Source organism: Delphinapterus leucas, chromosome 8 (assembly GCF_059928025.1).
Source record: "Delphinapterus leucas isolate spDelLeu-1000000601 "Yukka" chromosome 8, BTC_Dleu_Yukka2, whole genome shotgun sequence".
Lineage (NCBI taxonomy): Eukaryota > Metazoa > Chordata > Mammalia > Artiodactyla > Monodontidae > Delphinapterus > Delphinapterus leucas.
The window spans coordinates 70,493,460-70,514,687 of NC_143136.1; the positions used below are offsets into that span (position 1 = coordinate 70,493,460).

A 21,228-nucleotide genomic window follows, 5' to 3' on the forward strand; every position below is an offset into this window, starting at 1 on the left:
CTTTCAATTTTATGCTCCTAGTTTATATGCCTTTTTGCTCCCTCTTTGTCATTTTTTACCTATCACTCTGTTCTAGATCTTACTCAAAACTTCTTAAATCTTTCCTTGTCTAATCATACCCCATCTAAAACATTTCCTTTCAGTACTTGTTCAGTTTTTACTATCAACTAGCCTTGCCTATCTGTATTAAAGTGTCAAAGAATTAAAGGAACTGTATATCTACCATAGCCAGGAAATATTATATATGGTTTCACTTAATTGGCATTATTAATTCTTTACAGAAGAGAATATAGTATTTATGTTTGAACATACCAGTAGAAGAAATTATAGAAATATATGTCAGACCAAGTAATGAACACACACAATAAACTTTTAATAGAGATGTTCTCGCTTGGGCTGGCACAAAGCACCAGAATAAGCAGGTATGCCCTTTCTTGAACTTTGATTGTACAGTGGTTATAGGTTTTAAATGCCTTTTAAAAATTAATTTCCCTACTAAATATTTGCTGTTGTAATTAATCTCTTGTCATTTCAGCTGTATTTTGTTAGATTATAAACAGAGACTATATATTTTTTCAATCTCATTAATTCCCCAGATCGTGTTTAGTTATGTAGAATACCTATTTAATAAATATTTGTTGGTTAATTATAATTAATCAGAAAATCCAGTTTTCCTCACAATGGGCTAATTTTGGAATGTATAATGATGCTGCTTGTAACCACTTTCATCAGAGAAAAGAGAATTCCACTCCATATTAATAATTTTTAAAAAGAGCTCAGAATGTAAGACCATTCTTCATAAAATGTATATAGATAATAAATAATATATCTATAATCAATATTCAATAAAGTTTTTTCTTAAACTCTATTTGTGTTGATTTTCCATTTTATATTCCTGTATCTTTACTGTTTATGTTGACACGACTTTCATCTTCAACCTCTTCCTGACTCTGTGATTTCACTAGTCTGAATTCTTTTGAAATTAAAGAAATAATTTTCAGTTTAATCTCCACAATTTAAGACATTTTTTAAACCTTTAACAAAACCTCTATATGTAGCCAGTTCCATATTGTCCTAATCCAATAACAAAACAATTACCCTGAAACTACCGTCTTTTGCCACTAGATGGCGCCTATGTCTAATTAACAATCGCTATTCTTTAAGTTTAACTATTTGGAAAAAACCTTGTCTTCCTTTGAGGTAAATCCCACTAGTGAATTTTCATGTTAGGTGAAATTTATCTAAGATTTAAAGAATTGTTAATTTTAAACAACCCAGATTAAAATCTTTCTAAAATGGGCTATACATTTCTCTCCTTTCTTAAACTAGAACATATAAAGCTGTTTCCTGATGATTGACAGTGATCATCATCAACATCAGTTACAGTACTACACAAGCATATACAGATTATTCTCGTTTTAACCCTATATTAAATGGTCTCAGATAACTATACTTTTTGAGATCATTTTTCACAGTATTTTTGTATAGTCTGGTATTTGGGGGGCTTAATTTTTAATAAGCCTTTTAGTCTTCTTTATTCCAGATACTACTTCTTAAAAGTAATTGCTAGCAGCAAATGTCTCCTTTCCTCAAACTGTTTTGAAATATAGCTAATGTTTTATGATCAAATAAACCAGATAGATAAAATTATTAGAATTGGGTCAAATATAAATGCTATTGATGAATTACATAGACCTTAGTATGTTTTACGGCATCTATTTTGAATAGTCTATGACATCTGTTTTGAGTACTGAGATGTTTTGATAGTTGAAGCAGCTTAATAAGTGATATATCTTAATATATTGATTATATTTATAACTAATAGTTGAGTTGTAGAGCATTCAAAAATTTGAATGCTATTTACTATAATAACACTTCCCTTGACTTTTCTCCTTTTAATTTTAGCACTAATAATATTATTGATCCCATTAAGGTGACTCCAGGTCTGAGAACTTATTTCATAAAAGTAATTTCAGGTCTATTTTTTACTATTTGGAAAAGTATTTTCATATGCCTATTGAAAAAATAATCTTGTTTATGAAAAGGAAATATTTGATGATAATAAATATTTACTAACAATGAAGTCATTCTTAAACTTTAGTATGCATCAGAATCAACTAGAGATTTTGCTACGATTGTACACAGATTCCAAGTCCCCACTTCCAGAGATTGTATTTCAGTTGGTATGAGGTGGAGGCCAGGACTCTGTATTTTAAATAAACATCCCAACTGATTCTTTTACCGCTCTGTGTTTTTCAGAGTTCTCAGCTGGCACTAAAGAAGAAATTCTCATTTGAATGGATGTAATCTTGAGTGTTTTATTTTGCATTCAAAATTAACGTGTGTTATACAATTGTAACTTACAGGAAGGAAATTAGTTTTCACATCAAAGCCTCTTCCAAAATAGGGCAATACTGGAATTTCCATTTAATACTTATTTTCTCAATAAATAGTGTTTGAAGACATGTCCAAGTCATAGTCCAAGTCACATTTGAAGATCTAAACTAAATCTAAGCTAAAATCTAAACTAAGATCTAAACTAAAATCACTTCAGATTATTATTTATTAGTAAGACTTTCTAATATGCAGTTATGAAAAATTAATTAATATTAACGTAATGATCTCAGGGTATTTTAAACACTGATCTTTACTTTTTTAAAAAATGCTCTTTCTAAAAATCAACTTTTTCCCTTCTTACCTTGTAGTAACACTTTTCCATGTCTCTTAAGTGACCCTGTTTTGAGCAGTGTTAACACTTCAGAAAAATCTCCAGATATGTGTCATGTATCTTTTGGTCCTACTTTAATAACAAAACAAAGTGTCCTTGTTATCCTCACTTGCTCAACCAATGTACATTCTTGCCCCTGTGTTTATATAATACATTCATTAGTGGTTTTTACTCGTCTAGTGTTTTGGGCCATAAAACTAGAGTTTATTATCCTCCAGGTGATGAATCTTCTTATTTACAAATTAATTGCAGATCATGTGTGGGCAGCATGATTGCTGATCCTGCCTAACGAATACATTTAGTGTTTAATTTTTTTTTCTGTTGCTATTTTCTAATTTGAAGTGGGTAGACCAAAACCAATTAATTCTATTCCAGTTTTTCAGTACTTTGTTGCATGCTTCTTCTGTCACTACAGATGCTTATGACTCTTACTGTATGGCTTTAAATAACATCGATATTAGAGATGTGCTGATATTAAACTACATGCTCCTGATAACTGCATCTTTCAGGTAAACCAGAGCTGCTAATTACTTAAGAAATTTTAGGTTACATATTCATAATTTAAATTAATTTATCGTCAACAAACTGCTTATACTTAGATTGCTTTAATAATAATAATCATAATCATAGAACTAGAAAATTTTAGGAACATTTAAAAACATAGCAGGGGGGTGACGCAGTGGTTAGGAATCCACCTGCCAATGCAGGGGACACGGGTTCGAGCCCTGGTCCGGGAAGATCCCACATACCGCAGAGCAACTGAGCCCATGCGCCACAACTACTGAGCCTGCGCTCTAGAGCCTGCATGCGAGCCATAACTACTGAGGCCCGCACGCCTGGAGCCTGTGCGCGGCAACATAAGAAGCCACCGCAATGAGAAGCCCGCGCACTGCAACGAAGAGTAGCCCCCACTCACCACCACTAGAGAAAGCCCGCGCGCAGCAATGAAGACCCAACACAGCCAAAAAATAAATAAATAAAATAAATAAAATTTTTTAAAAATAATAAAAACATAGCTCTAAGACGATAATAGGTAGTTGAATGCAATTTTACCAGAGGGCAGCTTTGTGGGTTTTTAAAGTATCTGAAAATAAAATTAAGAAACAGACATCTGAGATATTTTAGATGTAGAAGTTAGTAGGTTTTTGTACTCCTCAATATCTAGTCAGTCAAGACGTGAATGAAGCAAAAAAAACAACCTTGTATTTGTGAAGACAAGCATTATTGAGGCTATTATAAAATTTCTGGTGAACTTTAAATCTCATGATGAAATTTTAGCATTAGTGAGTGAGTGGTAAGGTAAATTAAGTGAACAGGTAAATATTTATATAAATATAACATGACACAGCCATTACCCTAACACAACAAGAATCTAGTGTATAGTAGAAGTATCTTTATTTTTCTCATGTTAAAAAAATTGTGACCTTGTTCTATATCATAATATTATTCTAATGACACTTCAGTGACCCTAACATAATAACAGACAACCAGGTACCACCCCCCCCAAATTATGTGACATTACCAAGCACTAGACACTTGAAACATAAAGAGTAGTGAGTGTGATATAAATAAATTTAAATATAACTATTTTTTAGTATGTATTATATTTCTAGCACTGTGCTAGGCCTGATCATATAGGTTATTTCATTTAATCCTCAATTGTATATATCTTCTACAGATGAAGAAATTGTAATTTATTCCTGACTTCTTAGTTTTCCTGCTCTCAATTATATATGCTCCAGTGGAAGTAAGCATTACCATCACTAGAATTGTTAATGCTAGGGCTGTGTAAGTACTTGAAGCGATTAAGGCATCAAATGGGTGCTTGAACTGGATGAATTTAAAATTCATCCAACCCTAAGATTCTATAAATTTATGTAACACTGCTCTGTTTTAGCCTTAAAAACCATACAGCAGGGCAAAAAAACAGCAGGATAGTACAAATATGAAGAATCAACCATGTTCTGATGTTCATAGATAGGCCATATTCATGGCAATCTGTCCAGGACAGTTTGGAGTTGATTATGCATGCAAAATTAATCGTTTGTCCTTAATCGTCCACATCATAGTAAAACAATCACCTAATACATAAAACATGAGAAAGAATTGGTTAGAAAGGACTCCCCCCACCCCAATTTTCTAAGCAGTCAGCTTTATACTCTCACCTACAGAATGAGCAGAGGTTAGAACATTCTAATTCTATTTCTCTGTAGGACACCAAAAATAGAAGCAGTTTGCATTGAAATAGTACTGTGACTAAGCCTAGCCTCACTGTTGCATGTTTCTAATTGCATGCACTTCAAGGTTTGAATTTTTTTAGAAATCTATTAAAAGTTAGGAAAGTAGGCCCTACAGTATGACTTATAGTTTACTTTTAAATATTTCAACTACTTAAAATTCATTAGTATTTAAGGCAGTGTTATTTTTCACTTCTTTTAACTTCATTCCTTTTCATTTTTATAAATAGTCATACAGATAAGTTATATGCTTATGTGCATGGGCTTTAAAAAAATAACCTGGAGGGCTTCCCTGGTGGTGCAGCGGTTGAGAGTCCGCCTGCCGATGCAGGGGACACGGGTTCGTGCCCCGGTCCGGGAAGATCCCACATGCCGCAGAGCGGCTGGGCCCGTGAGCCATGGCCGCTGAGCCTGCGCGTCCGGAGCCTGTGCTCTGCAACGGGAGAGGCCACAACAGTGAGAGGCCCGTGTACCGCACACACAAAAAAAATAAATAAAATAAAATAACCTGGAAAAAAAAGACGGCCAGTTGTAAAAAATATAGAATAGGGACTAAAGAATATTTGATAAACTTTGTCTTACTTTAATATCAACTTTTGGCTATTTTACATGATAATTTGTGTTTGAATAAACTCCAATGGCAAAGAATTCTTAAGTGTTTGCTACAATGAATGGGAACGAAAAGTTTGGTTTTCCTGCTTTCATATATCTTTTCTGCAGTAAAATTGCTTTTTTATTGGGCAAGTAGGTTCTTAGAGTCAGTCCCTAATTTCTCATTAGAGTCAATTTTAACTTCTACTTTTTTATTGTGGTAAAATACACAATATAAAATTCACCATTTTAGCCATTTTTAAGTGTAGAGTTCAGTAGCATTAAGTACATTCACGTTGTTGAACAGTCATGACCACCATCCATCTTCAACCGTCCATCCTGTTTTTTTTTTTAACCCTTATTGCTACAGATGCAGAATTGAGCCATTGCTGCAGCTTTTCTGACCCCCATTTTCCCTTCCTTAGCTGGCTTCCACAAGACAAATTTGCCAAAGGCCTTCTAACCTAAAGGCTGCGTTTGTTTGTATTTACTATCAACAGATACTAGTAGCATGAGGTAGCTAAGGAAAGTGATCGCATTAGCAAGTAGATGGGCCAACACAAATTATGAGGAGTAATAAGAATGTTTACAGGCTCAAAGATGTTTTGAACTTTCTGTAAAATTACAATTGTATATTTGAAAAAAGAATTAAAAAAAAAACTATAAAACTAAAAGCTCAAGTTTAAAGCTATGAAATCCTGTAGCACAGACTTTTCCCTCCAGAATATGAAATACAGCTCACAAGATATGAAATTATATGATATTGGGGATAAAATCTGTGAAAATGTCAATGCTTTGTACATTAATTATTTGTATATCTGAACATATTACCATAGATATTGAACCTCCAAAATAGCTTCATACAGCTGTTCTCAAAACATATGTGTAAGATAAGGCCAAACTCACTCTTCCAGTATATCTATTCATTCCATAATTTAGTTTTCAGTTGAGCCTGAACATATATCAGGTGAAAATAAGATGATCCAGATTTGTCAGTATTGGTGTATATGTAGATGGTTCATTTGTTATAATTTGTGGAATGCTTGCAAGCGCTCTTGGTGAGCATTCTCACATGGAGAGAGATAAGAAAGATACAAGATGGCAAAGGTCAGTCAAGTTGTGCAGTTTCGTGAAGTGATCAAATACAATAAGTTTTAAACAAACAAGGCAAATCGTTGGCTTATTCAAAGGCAAGGTGCTATAGTACAGTATTTGAGTGCAAATTATTTGATATCTTAAAAGCTATTTCTTATTATTTCTTTTCAGTCTAAAGTGACTGACAACACTTCTGAAATCACTTGCTTCCATTTGAGTGGCATTTCATTAAAAATCCCAAGCTAGGATCCCTCTTATTCCTTTATTAAGTATTGCAGTCTACATCAGAACTGTCTACAACCATGAGTTGTTTGTGTTTATGTCTTTGCATTAACTGCCTTTCGATTATATTGAGAAAATCACTTTTGTTTTTCAATTACTTATTAGATTCCAAAAGAAACAGTTGTCAGAAATAAGTTTACAGTGGCGAATGGCTGCCTCAGTAGGTGTAAAATCAGATTTTGTAATTCTTATTTAAGAAAAGGGACCTGCCATACTATCCACTGTTCCTTTGCTTAGCGATTTTGGGTAGTGACGGTATACCTAATTCCAAAGAGAAAATTTTGTTTTATAAAAAACAAGATAGTGTACTTTACCAAGCATAGCATGAGCTACCTTGACATTTTTCAGGAAATGAGTTTTTTTCAGCCTTCCTTCTTTATATGTCTTAATTTTCTCTCTGAAATGATACGATCATCTCTTCATCCCACAAGTAAATCTATTTCAGAATCAAAGTGCACAGCGGAGAGCCAATGATTGAACATATTTAGTGTAAAAATGGAGAAATGACAAAGACTGCAGAGAAAACTAAAGGTCCACCAATGCAAGTAGATGTTATGCTAAAATAAAGTTTATAATTTTGGGTTTTTTTTACCCTTTACATTTCTCTTAAGGTCAACTTCTGCACTTCAAAATCAATGACTAAAGTAGCATAAGCAAGAACAGTAGGTAGATATGTTGTCTGATAGGGTTATGTTGATGCCAATCCTCATTTGAGGTAAAAGAACCACTGCTGATTTGCACATATGAAAACAAGGCCACAGAAGACATTTAGGTTCTTGCTTAAACCCATCAAACCTTGCCATGAAATTGCCACGTGGAAGATTTTGATGCAAATAATGACTACAGAAGTATAGTGCTTGCAAATACTCAGAAGCTAATTTAAAATTACGAAAGGCAAAGAATGAACGGCCTGGCTTTGAAAACAAAACTGTTGCGCTGAAGTGTAGCCAACTAGGCAAAAACAAATGGTTGCTGGAGACCCCGTCAAGTGGATAAGTTATTTTGGGTGTACCTGAGGAGGGACAAAGATGAGAGAAGCCATTTCAGAGCAGTTTCTGCTTTCTGCCTCTTTTGTTCTTGCCAGGGTGCCCATTTTTAAAGTATTCAAACAAAGAACCACAAACCGCCAGTCACACCATAATACCAGCTTGTGTTTACATTTTCAGCTCTCCGGATCGTGATCCTATTCAGTGCACACAGAGCGAGTGCTCGTGTACACGCGCCCGTCCGCCATCAGGAGGAATGAAACTGTAAACACAAGCTGGTATTTTGGTGTGATCACGCTAATATGGCGGCTTGCGAGGTCAAGGGGTGGAAGGTGAATTATGGATCCAGAATTTCCTTGCTTTTGTCAGTTTAAGTCAGGCTGCTTACGTAGTAGCTGCTTTTCCAACTTGAATAACTCGGCTCCTTTAAAGAAATGAAGACCTACCTTAAATAATTAGAGGGACTGCACTGGAGAACTGTCTTCCCAGGAAGGTAGTGGAAGTCCCATTCCTCAGAACCTATAAAATTAGACCATGAAAGGCGTATAACAGTCTAGTTCAGAACGTAACCGTGTGTTGGTCACGGCAAAAAGTGTTGGGTAAAATAATCCAATGCCTCCTAGAGAATGGCCTTGAGGACACAGGGAGGGGGAAGGGTAAGCTGGGACGAAGTGAGAGAGTAGCACTGACATACATATACTACCAAATGTAAAATAGGTAGCTAGTGGGAAGCAGCTGCATAGCACAGGGAGATCAGCTCGGTGCTCTGTGACCACCTAGAGGGGTGGGATAGGGAGGGTGGGAGGGAGATGCAAGAGGGAGAGGATATGGGGATATATGTATACGTATAGCTGATTCACTTCGTTATACAGCAGAAAGTAACACAACATTGTGAAGCAATTATACTCCAATAAAGATGTTTAAAAAAATAATCCAATGCCTCTACAGGACTTCATATCTCAAAAGAAAACCATTTAGGTGGCTTGTTTTACTGTGAGAAGTTCACTTAACCAAGAAAATTAGGAGGAAAAAAGTTGTTTAATTGTTCAGTCAGTGTACCCTATAGAGAAATGGACCAAGTTTGAGATGTAACTCAGCATACTTTTCCCACCTTATTCTTGAACAAAAATTTACTTTTGCCATTCAGTTACAGGTAGATAATATATCCTTAACCAAAGTTATGCTAGATGGGATCTTCAAGATTATTTGGACTTTGAAGTACTACAGAGTATCATCAGTACAAAAAATATCAGAAGGGTTTCCCAACTAACCCCAACAAGGACAAGAAAAAAGATCATTAAGACCAGATTTGTTGGAGCTCAATTCCTATAGAAACATATGCTAGCTAATAAATAAAATTATTTTTATAGTCTCATTAATTTCTTCATACAGGTACAGGGAAATATAATCCTTTCAGTCTGTTACTTTTTTTTAAAGTATAAAATTACTAAAATCATCAATGTTAGAAAGATGAATGGTGGTTTCAATACATGGGATGCATTTATCTTGCTCTTGGCTCTTTTGAGTGAAGGTTACATGTGGACTGGTTATATTTTTAGTAAAACAATTTAAAATTTCCATTCCAGCTGACAACAGACATTTCTTTCAATGTGTATTATTTAGATTTGTGTGAAAAATAGTCCTAAAGTAGAATTCAGTTATCAAACTGTGTTTGTCTGTTGTCTATGTCTGTTGTGCATGTTTGTTGTTCTGTGTACAGAAATGGAAAACAGAAAGAAAATTTTCTTCTTTATATGTGAAGTTATTTCCAGTTCATTAGAAACAAAACTTTGAAAAAAAGCTCAAAGAAGGGAGATTTTTCATCTTAAGGTGAACAGGCCAATAATAATAATTGTATATAATAATAATTTTCTATACATTCAATATATATTTTTTAGTTGTTCCATAAGGAACAATCATTCCTGTGACAACACTGCAATTTCTAGAAGTAAAAAGTTCAGGTAGTCCTTTGGTCCATTATAATCTTAGAGCTTTCCATAAGCATGAAATTATCAGCCAACCGTACGTTGAGATATGTGGAGTTCCCTTCTCTTAAAACCCATTTCTGATTAATGCATAACAATTGACCACTTCCTCCTTTCATGTGCATGTGTTCATATGTAATAGTATTTGTAATGGATGTATATAAATAGCTATATAAGAAGCAAACCTATAAAAATAACTAGAATAACTAAATAATCCATACTAGCTTATTTTAAGTAAATTCATTTTGGGCTTATCTTGTCTATCCTGTTACACCATCAACTGTTTCAAAATCTGAACTACATTTAAATGAAAGTTATAGTTCCCACAGTATCACTTATTCTGCTGGCCTTGGTCAGTAATGATTAAAAATGGAGGTGGAGGGAGGTTAGAAAATAGAATGTAAGGAGAGGCCAACGTCCTGAAGGACTGTAAAGACCTCAGTAGGATTTTCCATATTTTTAGAAATCACTAACATATCTCTTATTACCTGGTCTACAACAACGTCTTCAGTTTTCCATTGATTGTAGACAACTGGTTTTTTTTTTTGGCCGTGCCTCACGGCAAGTGGGAACACCAGACAGAGAAGTCCCGACATACAACTCTTTTAGGAGGAGAGGAGAGAGAAGTAGATTTAAAGAATAAAGAAAATAAGAGGCTTCCCTGGTGGCCAGCGGTTGAGAGTCCGTCTGCTGATGCTAGGGTACACGGGTTAGTACCCCGGTCCGGGAAGATCCCACATGCCGCGGAGTGGCTGGGCCCGTGAGCCATGGCCGCTGAGCCTGCGCGTCCGGAGCCTGCGCATTCGGAGCCTGCGCGTCCGGAGCCTGCGCGTCCGAAGCCTGTGCTCCGCAACGGGAGAGGCCACAGCAGTGAGAGGCCCACATACCGCAAAAAAAAAAAAAAGAAAATAATATGAATGATGAAACACAAGCAAAAAGCCACACTATTTCTTGCTGTATTTTCCTGCTTTAAGGGTTTTACCTGCCTCTTTCTTCCTTGGAATGTTTTAATAGAAAAATGTATGAAAGTAGCTTATTTTCTACTTATTTAGTTAATTCTTATCTTCTTGATAAAGTGGGTGGCTATTTCTTAATCTGAATAGTTAGAGCAGAAGAGGGTAGCCATCATTAGATTTTGTATCATTTTACTACCTCAATGCCTTTTAATTTGAAAAACAGTGATAAGTTTTATGAAATGATTATTTGGCTAGTGGTTCTTCTACTGACTAGATCAGATTCTGTAGAAGCTAAGGGGACAGGTGATGCCTAAATTTGCTTCTTAATAATGTTAGAAGTCAGCTCAAAAGATCATTGAATGAGACAACCTCAGGCCTCAATCATGAAAAAATTTTCGTCTTTTCAAGAAAGAAATCTGTTCAGATTAAGTTAGGCTTCAGAGAAAATAATGAATGACTTGGTTTAGATATTAGAAGTTTTAAAAAGTGGAGATCAAAGCCTGTAGCTGAAATCTAAGTGAGAGTTTACATAGAGCAAGCATAAGTTTAAGCATTTATAACGTTTAAAAAGTTTACCTTCTTTCTAAGGCAATTTCTCATATGTGAGAATTTCTCTTCCTTATTCATTATTTAAAATATTTCTCATATGATAATATAGAAATAGGAAAATAATTTTATAACAAAACATTAGATTGTATACGAGTATATGTAAAAGTAGAGAATAAGAAATGACAAGAGATAAGTAATGCTTTTGTATTTGAATTACAAAGGCATGGACAAGACTTAGTCTCAGCAATAAATACCATGTGTGAGGCAAATAAATAGGAAGTAATATATCACAATGGAATATACATTAATAAATATTAATACCTAGTGGGATTAAAGCAAAGTAAGATAGACTTAAAGAAAAATATTAATCTACTCAGATATTAATCAATATAAGACAATCAGATAAAATCCTAACATGGGATGTATCTACTCATTCAAAGAACTAGTCTATCTTTAAGTCTTGGTAGAAATGACCAGCTGCATCTCCCTAGAAGTTTACCAGGAGAGACCAACACTCTAGGTTCACGGTAGTCTCAATGCCACATGTATGAATAGTATCCATTGGATTAAATAGAAATTTGTTACTTTGCCTCTAAACAAAGAGGGGAACATAATCTGTACAAGGCATTTTCTAGGCATATCTTGATTTATTTCCCTTTTTTATTTTTAAGAGATTGTTCTTTGTTTACTGTTTGTAGCCTTGTAATGGGTGAGATGTGTGAAGAGAGGAATGGCAGAAAAGACAGAGCTGTAGAGAATAATTATAAATACATCATACTTTAACCATTGTTTAAGAAGGAAAAGTTTCTTTGTATAAAAGAGCATTGTTTAAAAAATCACAGGTTTTATTTAATTATTGAATATACAAGTGCATGCTCATTGTTAAAATTTAAAACAATATACCAATACATTAGAGTAAAAAGTGAAAGCACTTCTCAGCACCTTTAAAACTTACCATTTTATTATCACTATACCTCCCTATCCCAGAGGGAAATAAGATTAAAAGTGTGGTGTCTATCATTTCAGAACATATTCTTATGTATTTGCATCACATAAATTGTTTGGAGAGTTTTACTTGTTTGGTTTTTTAACTCTCAACAATACATCTTGTAGATTTTTCCATGTACTTATATATAGATATACCTCCTTCTTTTAAAACTGCTGCATAGTTTTCCAAAGTAAAGATGTACCCCAATTTATTTAACCCTGCCAGTGATGAACTTTCAGTTTCTTTCAAGTATTTTCTATTGAAAACAACGATTCAGTGAATAGCCTTGTATACCTATCTTTGTGGGTATGCTTGAGTATTTTATAAGATAGATTCACAGAACTGGAAATGCTGGATCAAATGCATGTGTATTACATTTTGATAAACACTGCCAATTGTTGACCATAATGAATGAAAATGTCAGCTAAACACTTTTAAATGCTAGCTTTAAAAACAACAAAGTTGTGTAGACGTTCAAAGAACCAAAGGGCCAGTTTTGACTATTATATTACATCGTTAGTTCATCCAAGCAACAAATATGTATTGAGTGCTGCCATACCTCAGGTGCAGGCTAGTGGCGGGACAGTAAGTTACAAGGCAGAATAAACATTATCTTCACCCTTAAGATCACAGTCAGTTCTGACAGTGGAGTCCTATGACGCAATTTTCCCTTTGTCTTACAAAAAAGGAATGAATGTTTGAATAAAATAGAAAATAATATAAAACTAAATTGATTTTTAAAATTGAAGTAGGCATCCTACATTATTTCCAACTTATGCATATACATATGCATTGGCAATTCTATGACCAAGAGAGAAAGGCTATCACTTTTGAACATACTGTCCTCCAAATGGGTTGATCTGTCTATATCGAATGCAGAGAAAACTTTAAGGGATATTCAAAACTAACACAGACATCAACACACTTTGACAGCCTATTAGTTATGCAAATATGAAGTTATCAATAGTTGGAAAAATGCAGTGAAAAAAACCATGAGACCCACTGAAAGGCTTTCAAGGCTGTTTAATCAGACAGAGATGAGTAAAGTGGTAAAACATGAAAGCAGGCCTTCACTTGGGCCAGAATAAAATCATGGCAAATAATATCAGTAGTTTGGAAAGAATATTTTTTAAAAATTGAGCAAGATTAACTGACCCATTTATAATATGCAAATACACTGCTTTCTTACACAAAGGTTGCACCACTGAGCTGAGACCTGGGAATAAACTAGTATGCTTTCCACGTACATATACACTTTTCTCAGAATCATTGGCATATGATTAAATGAAAACAAAACAACTTTAGGTCATTCTTGCTTTCTACCAAAACACATTTCCTATGATTGGATCTAAATTAATTGACAGGTTTGTGTTATATTTTTGAAAAATGACATTTATTCTTCCTTAAAAATTCTCAACTCATATATATATCACACACACACACAAGAAACAGTCAGTGCCTCGTAAGACTAAAAGCAAAGGATGTTTCATCTCCTCCCAATCGCCTTTTTACTGGGAATTTCTTCGGTTTTATATTACATACCCCTTTTTAAATGCTTTGAAGATGCCCCCTTTCAAACTTCAGTATTTCAGAACTAGCAAATAACATTTAAGAGGGCATTTTATTTTCAAAACTTGGGTCTTCGGAGGACAACTTTGAATATATGGCTCTAAGCCTCAAAGTGATGCTTAAAAGTACATTTAAAACCCTGTATTTCTATGTTATAATCAAGAATGAATGGGTATAGTTTTAGCAGCATTTTACTGGATGCTTGTGTGTAATAGCCCAAAATGATCCACATAGCATCATAACTGATGTATTTCTAATATATTCATTGCTATTTATTAAGAGGAAATAAGAGTAAATTAGACAACTGTGCTATTTTGTTTTATGTTCAAAATGTACATAAATGTGTCAGTTTATTGCTATGATGAAACCATATAATAAATATTTGTGTTAATTCATTAATGAGTAATACAGTTTAAAGTGTTAGGCAACTTGGGACTTACCTGGTGGCCCAGTGGTTGAGACTCCGTGCTTCCAGTGCAGGGGGTACGGGTTCGATTCCTAGACGGGGAACTAAGATCCCACATGCCATGCAGTGTGGCCAAAAAAAAAAAAACTGAAAACAACAACCTCTCAAATGACGTCTTGCTTTAAAAAAAAATCTTTCTCTTTAAAACAAAAAGAAGTGTTAGGCAACTTGAGATAAATTCATAGGCTCACACTGTCAGAAGAGTTCATTTGGTTTGTCACTGACCTTCAAATGACAGTTTTAACCAGACTGATAATTGCTTATTCTCTTACTTATAAAACAGAATACTTGTCTTTCCAGAAATAGAAATTTTTAAATCTTTCTTGGTATTTATCTGTCGTGTTTCCTTGACCTAATAAACAATACTTCCTTATAAAAGTCACATAAAACTGTCTGTTTTAATAAACATCTTTTTCTTATTTAGACATGAAGAACCCCTGCTCAGCATCTTTTCTCTGAAAATAAATCTTACAGTTGAATACCAAGCAAGTCACAGCTTAGCCTTTTAAGACTGACTAATGGCAATTCCTTAGCTTTCCTGAAGGACCTGAATTAGATCTTCAGCTATTTTTTTTGTTGTTATTCTTTCGACTCTCATAAATTTCCCCACATCCTTTAAAAATGTGATCGAGGGCTTCCCTGGTGGCGCAGTGGTTGAGAGTCGGCCTGCCAATGCAGGGGACACAGGTTCGTGCCCCGGTCTGGGAAGATCCCACATGCCGCGGAGCGTCTGGGTCCGTGAGCCATGGCCGCTGAGCCTGCGCGGCCCGAGCCTGTGCTCCGCAACGGGAGAGGCCACAACAGTGAGAGGCCCGCGTACCACACACACACACACAAAATGTGATCTAAAACAGGAAGTAATTTTCAAACAAAAGTATAACTAATACTTGACAATAGGAGAAACTGTCCCTTGCCTATTTAAGATTATTTAGGAAATCATAAAAATTACGTTTGCTTTATCCCACATTGTTGACTATTTGTACTTTGTCGATTAACATTAAAGTTTTTTCTTCTGTCCTTTTTGCCTAGACACTGTTGTAAATCATATACTGCACTGAACATTTATGGCCATTTGCTTCTTCTGAGCAACATTTGTTATACGATTATTATCCTAAATTCAATTTTATTTTTTCAGGATACTAACCACCACAATTAATTTAATATCATTAGAAAATTTGTGCAGTATAGTTTTGACTTTTTAGAATAAACAGAAAATATGTTGATTATTATGGGTCCCAAGAATAACCCCTCAGCCCTCTCTTGGTAAGGCCTTGAAACAACTTGCTCATCATTCTAAAAGTAGTATGATTGAGAAGATATTTTCCTCAGTTATTAATGGGATGAATATATGTGATGGAATCAAAAGTCTGTTTATTCATTTGGAAAAAAATGGTAGAGAATAGTCAAAAAAATCCTGTAAAAGAAAGAGTGATGAGATAGGAGCTATTATGCTTTTCCACATATTAAAGTATCTTGCAGAGCTATAGTAAGTATACTGTGAAGAAGCAGATATACATTTTTTGAATTAGCGATTGCCAGGTACAATGTGTTTGACATTTATCATCTATATCATTGAATCTTCACATTAACCACATTTTAACAGTGAGGAACCAGAGACTTAAAAAACGTAACTAGCCCAATCTGGTAGATAGTATCATTTGTTTACAAGTCATCAATTTCCCCCAAGTTCTTGAGCTGTGAAGGCAATATACTTTCCTTTTCTACTCACTTAGAGCTTGGCCAGGTGATTTTTCTCAGACCAATGGAGTGTGGATGGAAAAGAGAATGTGCTGAGTTGAGATTTAAGAAGTGTGGCTAAGTTTTCACCAGCCTTCTTGAACTCCTGCCACTTAATCATGAGAAGAAAATGTTCTAGCAAGCTGTTGTTACTTCAGCTCAAAAAAAGTGGCACGTGAATGTCATAAACCTGACCTGGAGCCAAGCAAAGTCCATTTGTGTCCAGCAGAACCCTGCAATGTCACAGTTGGCCCAGATACCCATGAGAGAGGAATAAATGTTTGTTGTAAGCCATAGAGATTTGGGGGCGTGTTTGTTACACAGCACTATTGCAGCAAAACCTGAACAATATTCTCAGAATCTCACTAATACAGATCATGCTAATACAGATGAATAAAACAGAAGATAAAATCTGGACCTAGATTACAATATATCCAAGAACTTAGTGGAGAAAATGTAGGTTGCTCAGAAATGGTGTGGAGGGCTTCCCTGGTGGCACAGTGGTTAAGAATCCGCCTGCCAATGCAGGGAACACAGGTTCGAGCCCTGGTCCAGGAAGGTCCCACATGCCGCGGAGCAACTAAGCCTGTGCGTCACAACTACTGAGCCTGCGCTCTAGAGCCCATGAGCCACAACTACTGAAGCCTGTGTGCCACAACTACTGAAACCCGCACGCCTAGAGCCTGTGCTCTGCAACAGGAGAAGCCACCACAGTGAGAAGCCTGCGCCCCACAACAAAGAGTAGCCCCTGCTCACTGCAACTAGAGAAAGCCTGCGTGCAGCAGCAAAGACCCAATGCAGCCAAAAATTAAATAAATGAATAAATAAATAAATTTTTAAAAATGAGAGGTAAGAGAAATTATTTTAAAAATGGTGTGGAAATATTAACTAACCATTTGGGAAAAAATATGGTTAGATCTCTACTTACATCTTGGAGAAGAAAGTCTAGATAGGTTAAAGATACAAGTGCAAAATATGAAAACATAAATACAGTTAGAGTAAAACACAGGAGAATTTTTTCTTACTAATGTTGTCATAGGAAATGTCTTTGATACCAAAGACATTGAATTCAGTGATACCTTGTAAATTTGATTACTTAAAAAAACTTCGGCAAAAATGACACAAACAAGATAAAAAGACATACTGAAAGAAATACATAAAAGATTAATATTTTCAATCTTTAAGGAACTACTTACAAGTCAAAACAGTGAGATATGGGCTTCCCTGGTGGCGCAGTGGCTGAGAGTCTACCTGCCGATGCAGGGGACACGGGTTCGTGCCCCGGTCCGGGAAGATCTCACATGCGGTGGAGCGGCTGGGCCCGTGAGCCATGGCTGCTGAGCCTGAGCGTCCGTAGCCTGTGCTCCGTAACGGGAGAGGCCACAACAGTGAGGCCTGCGTACCGCAAACAAACAAACAAAAAAAAACAGTGAGATATATATACTCCAGAAGAAAAAGAGGAATCAGATAGGATAGTTAATTCACAAATATAGAAATAATAATAGGCCATAAAACATATGAAAACATGATAAAATAGACCATAAATATATGAGAAAATGATAAACCTCATTGCTAATCAAATTCTGGAAATTAAAAGAACAACGAAATACCATTCCCCAGCTATCAGATTATAAAAGATATGTTAAATAATATTAACACTCAGTATTGGGAAGGCTTGAGATAAAATCACTATGACTTTCTGGAGGAAACAGAGGCAGTGTGAAATCAAAAGTCTTAAAATTATGCATGCTCGTTGATCTAGCATTTCTGTTTCTTAAGGAAATAATGTGTCAAATGTAAAAAGATGTTTTAGAATGTTCATTGTAAAATACTGAAAACTAAACGTTGCTCAATAGAGGATTGATCAAATAAATTATGGAACGTCATGAAATAAAATATACATTTCAATGGTAACCACTAAGAATTATGAAGATCTGCATTTATGGACATTAAAAGGCAGCAGTGATTATACATTAAAAGAAAAAAAGAGGCTATAATACAGTAGGTATAGTGTGGTCTCATTTATAAATATATGAAATATATATGAATAGAATTAAGTCTTGAAGAGTAGGCAAAATATATATTTTTTTAAATTAATTAATTAATTTTTGGCTGCATTGGGTCTTCGTTGCTGCGTGCAGGCTTTCTGTAGTTGCGGAGAGTGGGGGCTACTCTTTGTTGGGGTGCGCGGGCTTCTTATTGCGGTGGCCTCTCTTGTTGTGGAGCACAGGCTCTAGAGCACAGCTTCAGTAGTTGTGGCACACAGGCCCAGTTGCTCCGAGGCATGTGGGATCTTCCCGGACCAGGGCTCGAACCCACGTCCCCTGCGTTGGCAGGTGGATTCTTAACCACTGAGCCACCAGGGAAGTCCCTAGGGAAAATATTGACAGTAGTTTTTTTCTGGATGATAGGGTTATGGCTGATCTTCAAAAAAAGAAAGTATTTTTTCTATGATATTTGAATGCTTTTTACAATGAGAATATTAAATATTTATAGTTAGTAATAACGAATAAAATACTGTACTTTTGAAAAGAAAAAATATGAAAAATAGCAGTATCTTCTACTACAAATATGGCAAAAAGTCTACAGGACTCAAAATATGTCATACCTATAGTTTCTTCCTTGTCTAGGTTCTCATAAATTATTCATAGAAATCCTATCTATACTCTAATAATCATTTTTGTTCATTACTTCTTTGCATTTCTTTTCAGAAAATGACAGGTATTATATTCTGCAGTCGTTTATATTTCAAGGGATTCTTCATAATTGGTATTTTCTCAAGCCATGTTTCTATGACTCAAAAAATCATATAAATGAAAACAATTATATTAAGTAAAATTAGAATATTTCTACCTAAACCAATAATTTTAGCCTGAACTTGAACTGACCAATTACTTTAGGATTATTTTTAAAGTCAAGAAAATTAAAAATCAACCATTTCTTTCATTTAAAGAAAAAACAATTAGAAAATAATCTTCCATGAGACAAATTAACTTTACAAATAATGGCAATTATGCAATATTATTTATGAAACATATCTTTATATTTCTATATATCAATCAACAGTTATAGATACATAATTTACATATAGTTATAGATATATAACTAATAAACTACAGGGCTAAACTAATAAACTACAGGGCTTGTGTAGTACCCATCTGAATAAAATTACAACTAAATAAACTACAGGGCTTGTGTAGTACCCATCTGAAGAAAATTACAAAACTTTTACTGAGGAACATAAAATTTTTTGAAAAGTGTTCTTATATGGGAAAATGACGATATTATAAGGATGTCCCACTTCATTTATAAATTTAATGTATTATAATTCTGTTTAGAATTTCAAGTAAATTTTTGAATACAAACTGCTTAAAAAAGACTACTTTATAGTAAAAAACAAAAGTTCCACTTTCCCACAATGTCCATTACCATTCGTCAAAGGTAATCACTGTTAACAATTTTTTTGTCTATTCTTCCAGAAATTTTGTACATATCTATAAGGCATGTACTCACATACACATGAGCATGCAGACACACTTCTATGCTCTTTCTTACTTTTTTTTTAATTCTAGGAGGGATAATACTATATACACTGTTCTACAACTTGCTTTTTTCACTTAATATATCCTGAGCATTTTTCCATAGCAAAACATATGTTCTCAAGTGAATTTTTTAACTTAATAAAGTAATTATGAAGGATATAAAGAATAAATAGGCAAGGATGACAAAGAAAACTTTCAGGAAAAAAAAAAAAAAACTACGTAAGAGGGACCTGCAATTCCAGATGTAAAAATGTATAAAATATTATGGGAATTCCCTGGCGGTCCAGTGGTTAAGGATCTGCGCTTTCACTGTCAAAGGCGTGGGTTCCATCCCTGGTCGGGGAACTAAGATCCCACAAGCTGCGCGGCGTGGCTAAAATAAAGAAAGAAAGAAAGAAACATACTATTAAATACATCCACAGCACAATGTGGTCCCTCAGATAAAATAATCAAACAATACACACACACACACACACACACACACACAAACAGTATGGTAAATTTAAAAAATAAATAAATAAAATAAAATATTGTGATAAAAGTGGAAGATAATCAGTGGAGCAGAAATTAATCTAAGGATTGGACCCTGGAACATAAAAGTTTTCATCTTGATTCAAAAAGTCTTTTTAAATCAGTAGGAAAGAAATATTATTCAATAGCTATCCAGAGACGATTGCTTAACAACTGGAAAAAATGATCAAATCCTAACTTCACATGATAAACTAAAATAAATTGCAGATTGATTAAAGCATTAAATGCATGAAATGAAAGCAAATAACAAAACATATATAAAACAAAGTAATCAAATGTATCAGAGAAAAATATAAGTGAATAATCTTTGTGAGGAATATTATTTAAAGGTAATAAGCAAGGATAGAAATTTTAATAAAAACATTTGAATGAGAATTTTAAAATAAAGTCAGTAACAAAATATGATATTAGCTTAGAAAACTACTTGTAAAATGTATGGAACAGGGTCAGTGTATCCTTATTATATGAAGAACTATCATAAATTAATTTAAAAATATAAACATCCCAAGAGAAAAAAAAAATGCGTGAGGTTTAGGAAAAAGTAAGCCGTAATGAAACAATATAAATGGCAAATAAACATATGAAATATATTAAATTTTTCAAGTAACCAAAGTAACAAAAACTAAAAGAACAAAATGTTTTTCAAACATCAAATTAAAGAAGATTAAAAACCTGGTAACATTTAGTGCTGGTGAAGGTATGGATAAGTAGACACTCTCATACATTTCCATTTTGAAGGACACTTTGAACGTAAGTATCAAAACTTGTAAAAAAAACAACAACAACAAACTTTTTGACACTGAAATTCTGCTTTAGGAAATTTATCTGTAGGAAATAATTATAGATGTATGCAAATATTGTCTACAGAGATGTTCATCATAGCATTGTTTATAATGCAGGAAAATTAGAAACCACCAAGCACAGTGTCTGAGAACTTAGATAAATTATGGTGCACTAGTTAGGCCTTCAAAATAACTCTGTTGACA

At 34.4% G+C, this 21,228-nt stretch overlaps 1 protein-coding gene across 3 annotated transcripts in view; it reads right to left on the reverse strand.

The window, feature by feature from the left end:
* The window catches only part of TANK (TRAF family member associated NFKB activator), a 150,371-nt gene that overhangs the window by 24,800 nt on the left and 104,343 nt on the right, over positions 1-21,228 (reverse strand). Inside the window, exons 11-12 of one of the 3 annotated variants that reach the window (XR_016394146.1) lie at positions 19,942-20,084; positions 8,717-17,564 (exon numbers count right to left, since the gene is read on the reverse strand). The gene's annotated coding sequence lies outside the window, so the exon portion shown is untranslated. Of the gene's footprint in view, positions 1-8,365; positions 20,085-21,228 lie in introns of those variants that run through there. The other 2 variants (XR_016394148.1, XR_016394147.1) reach the window with 2 other exon arrangements.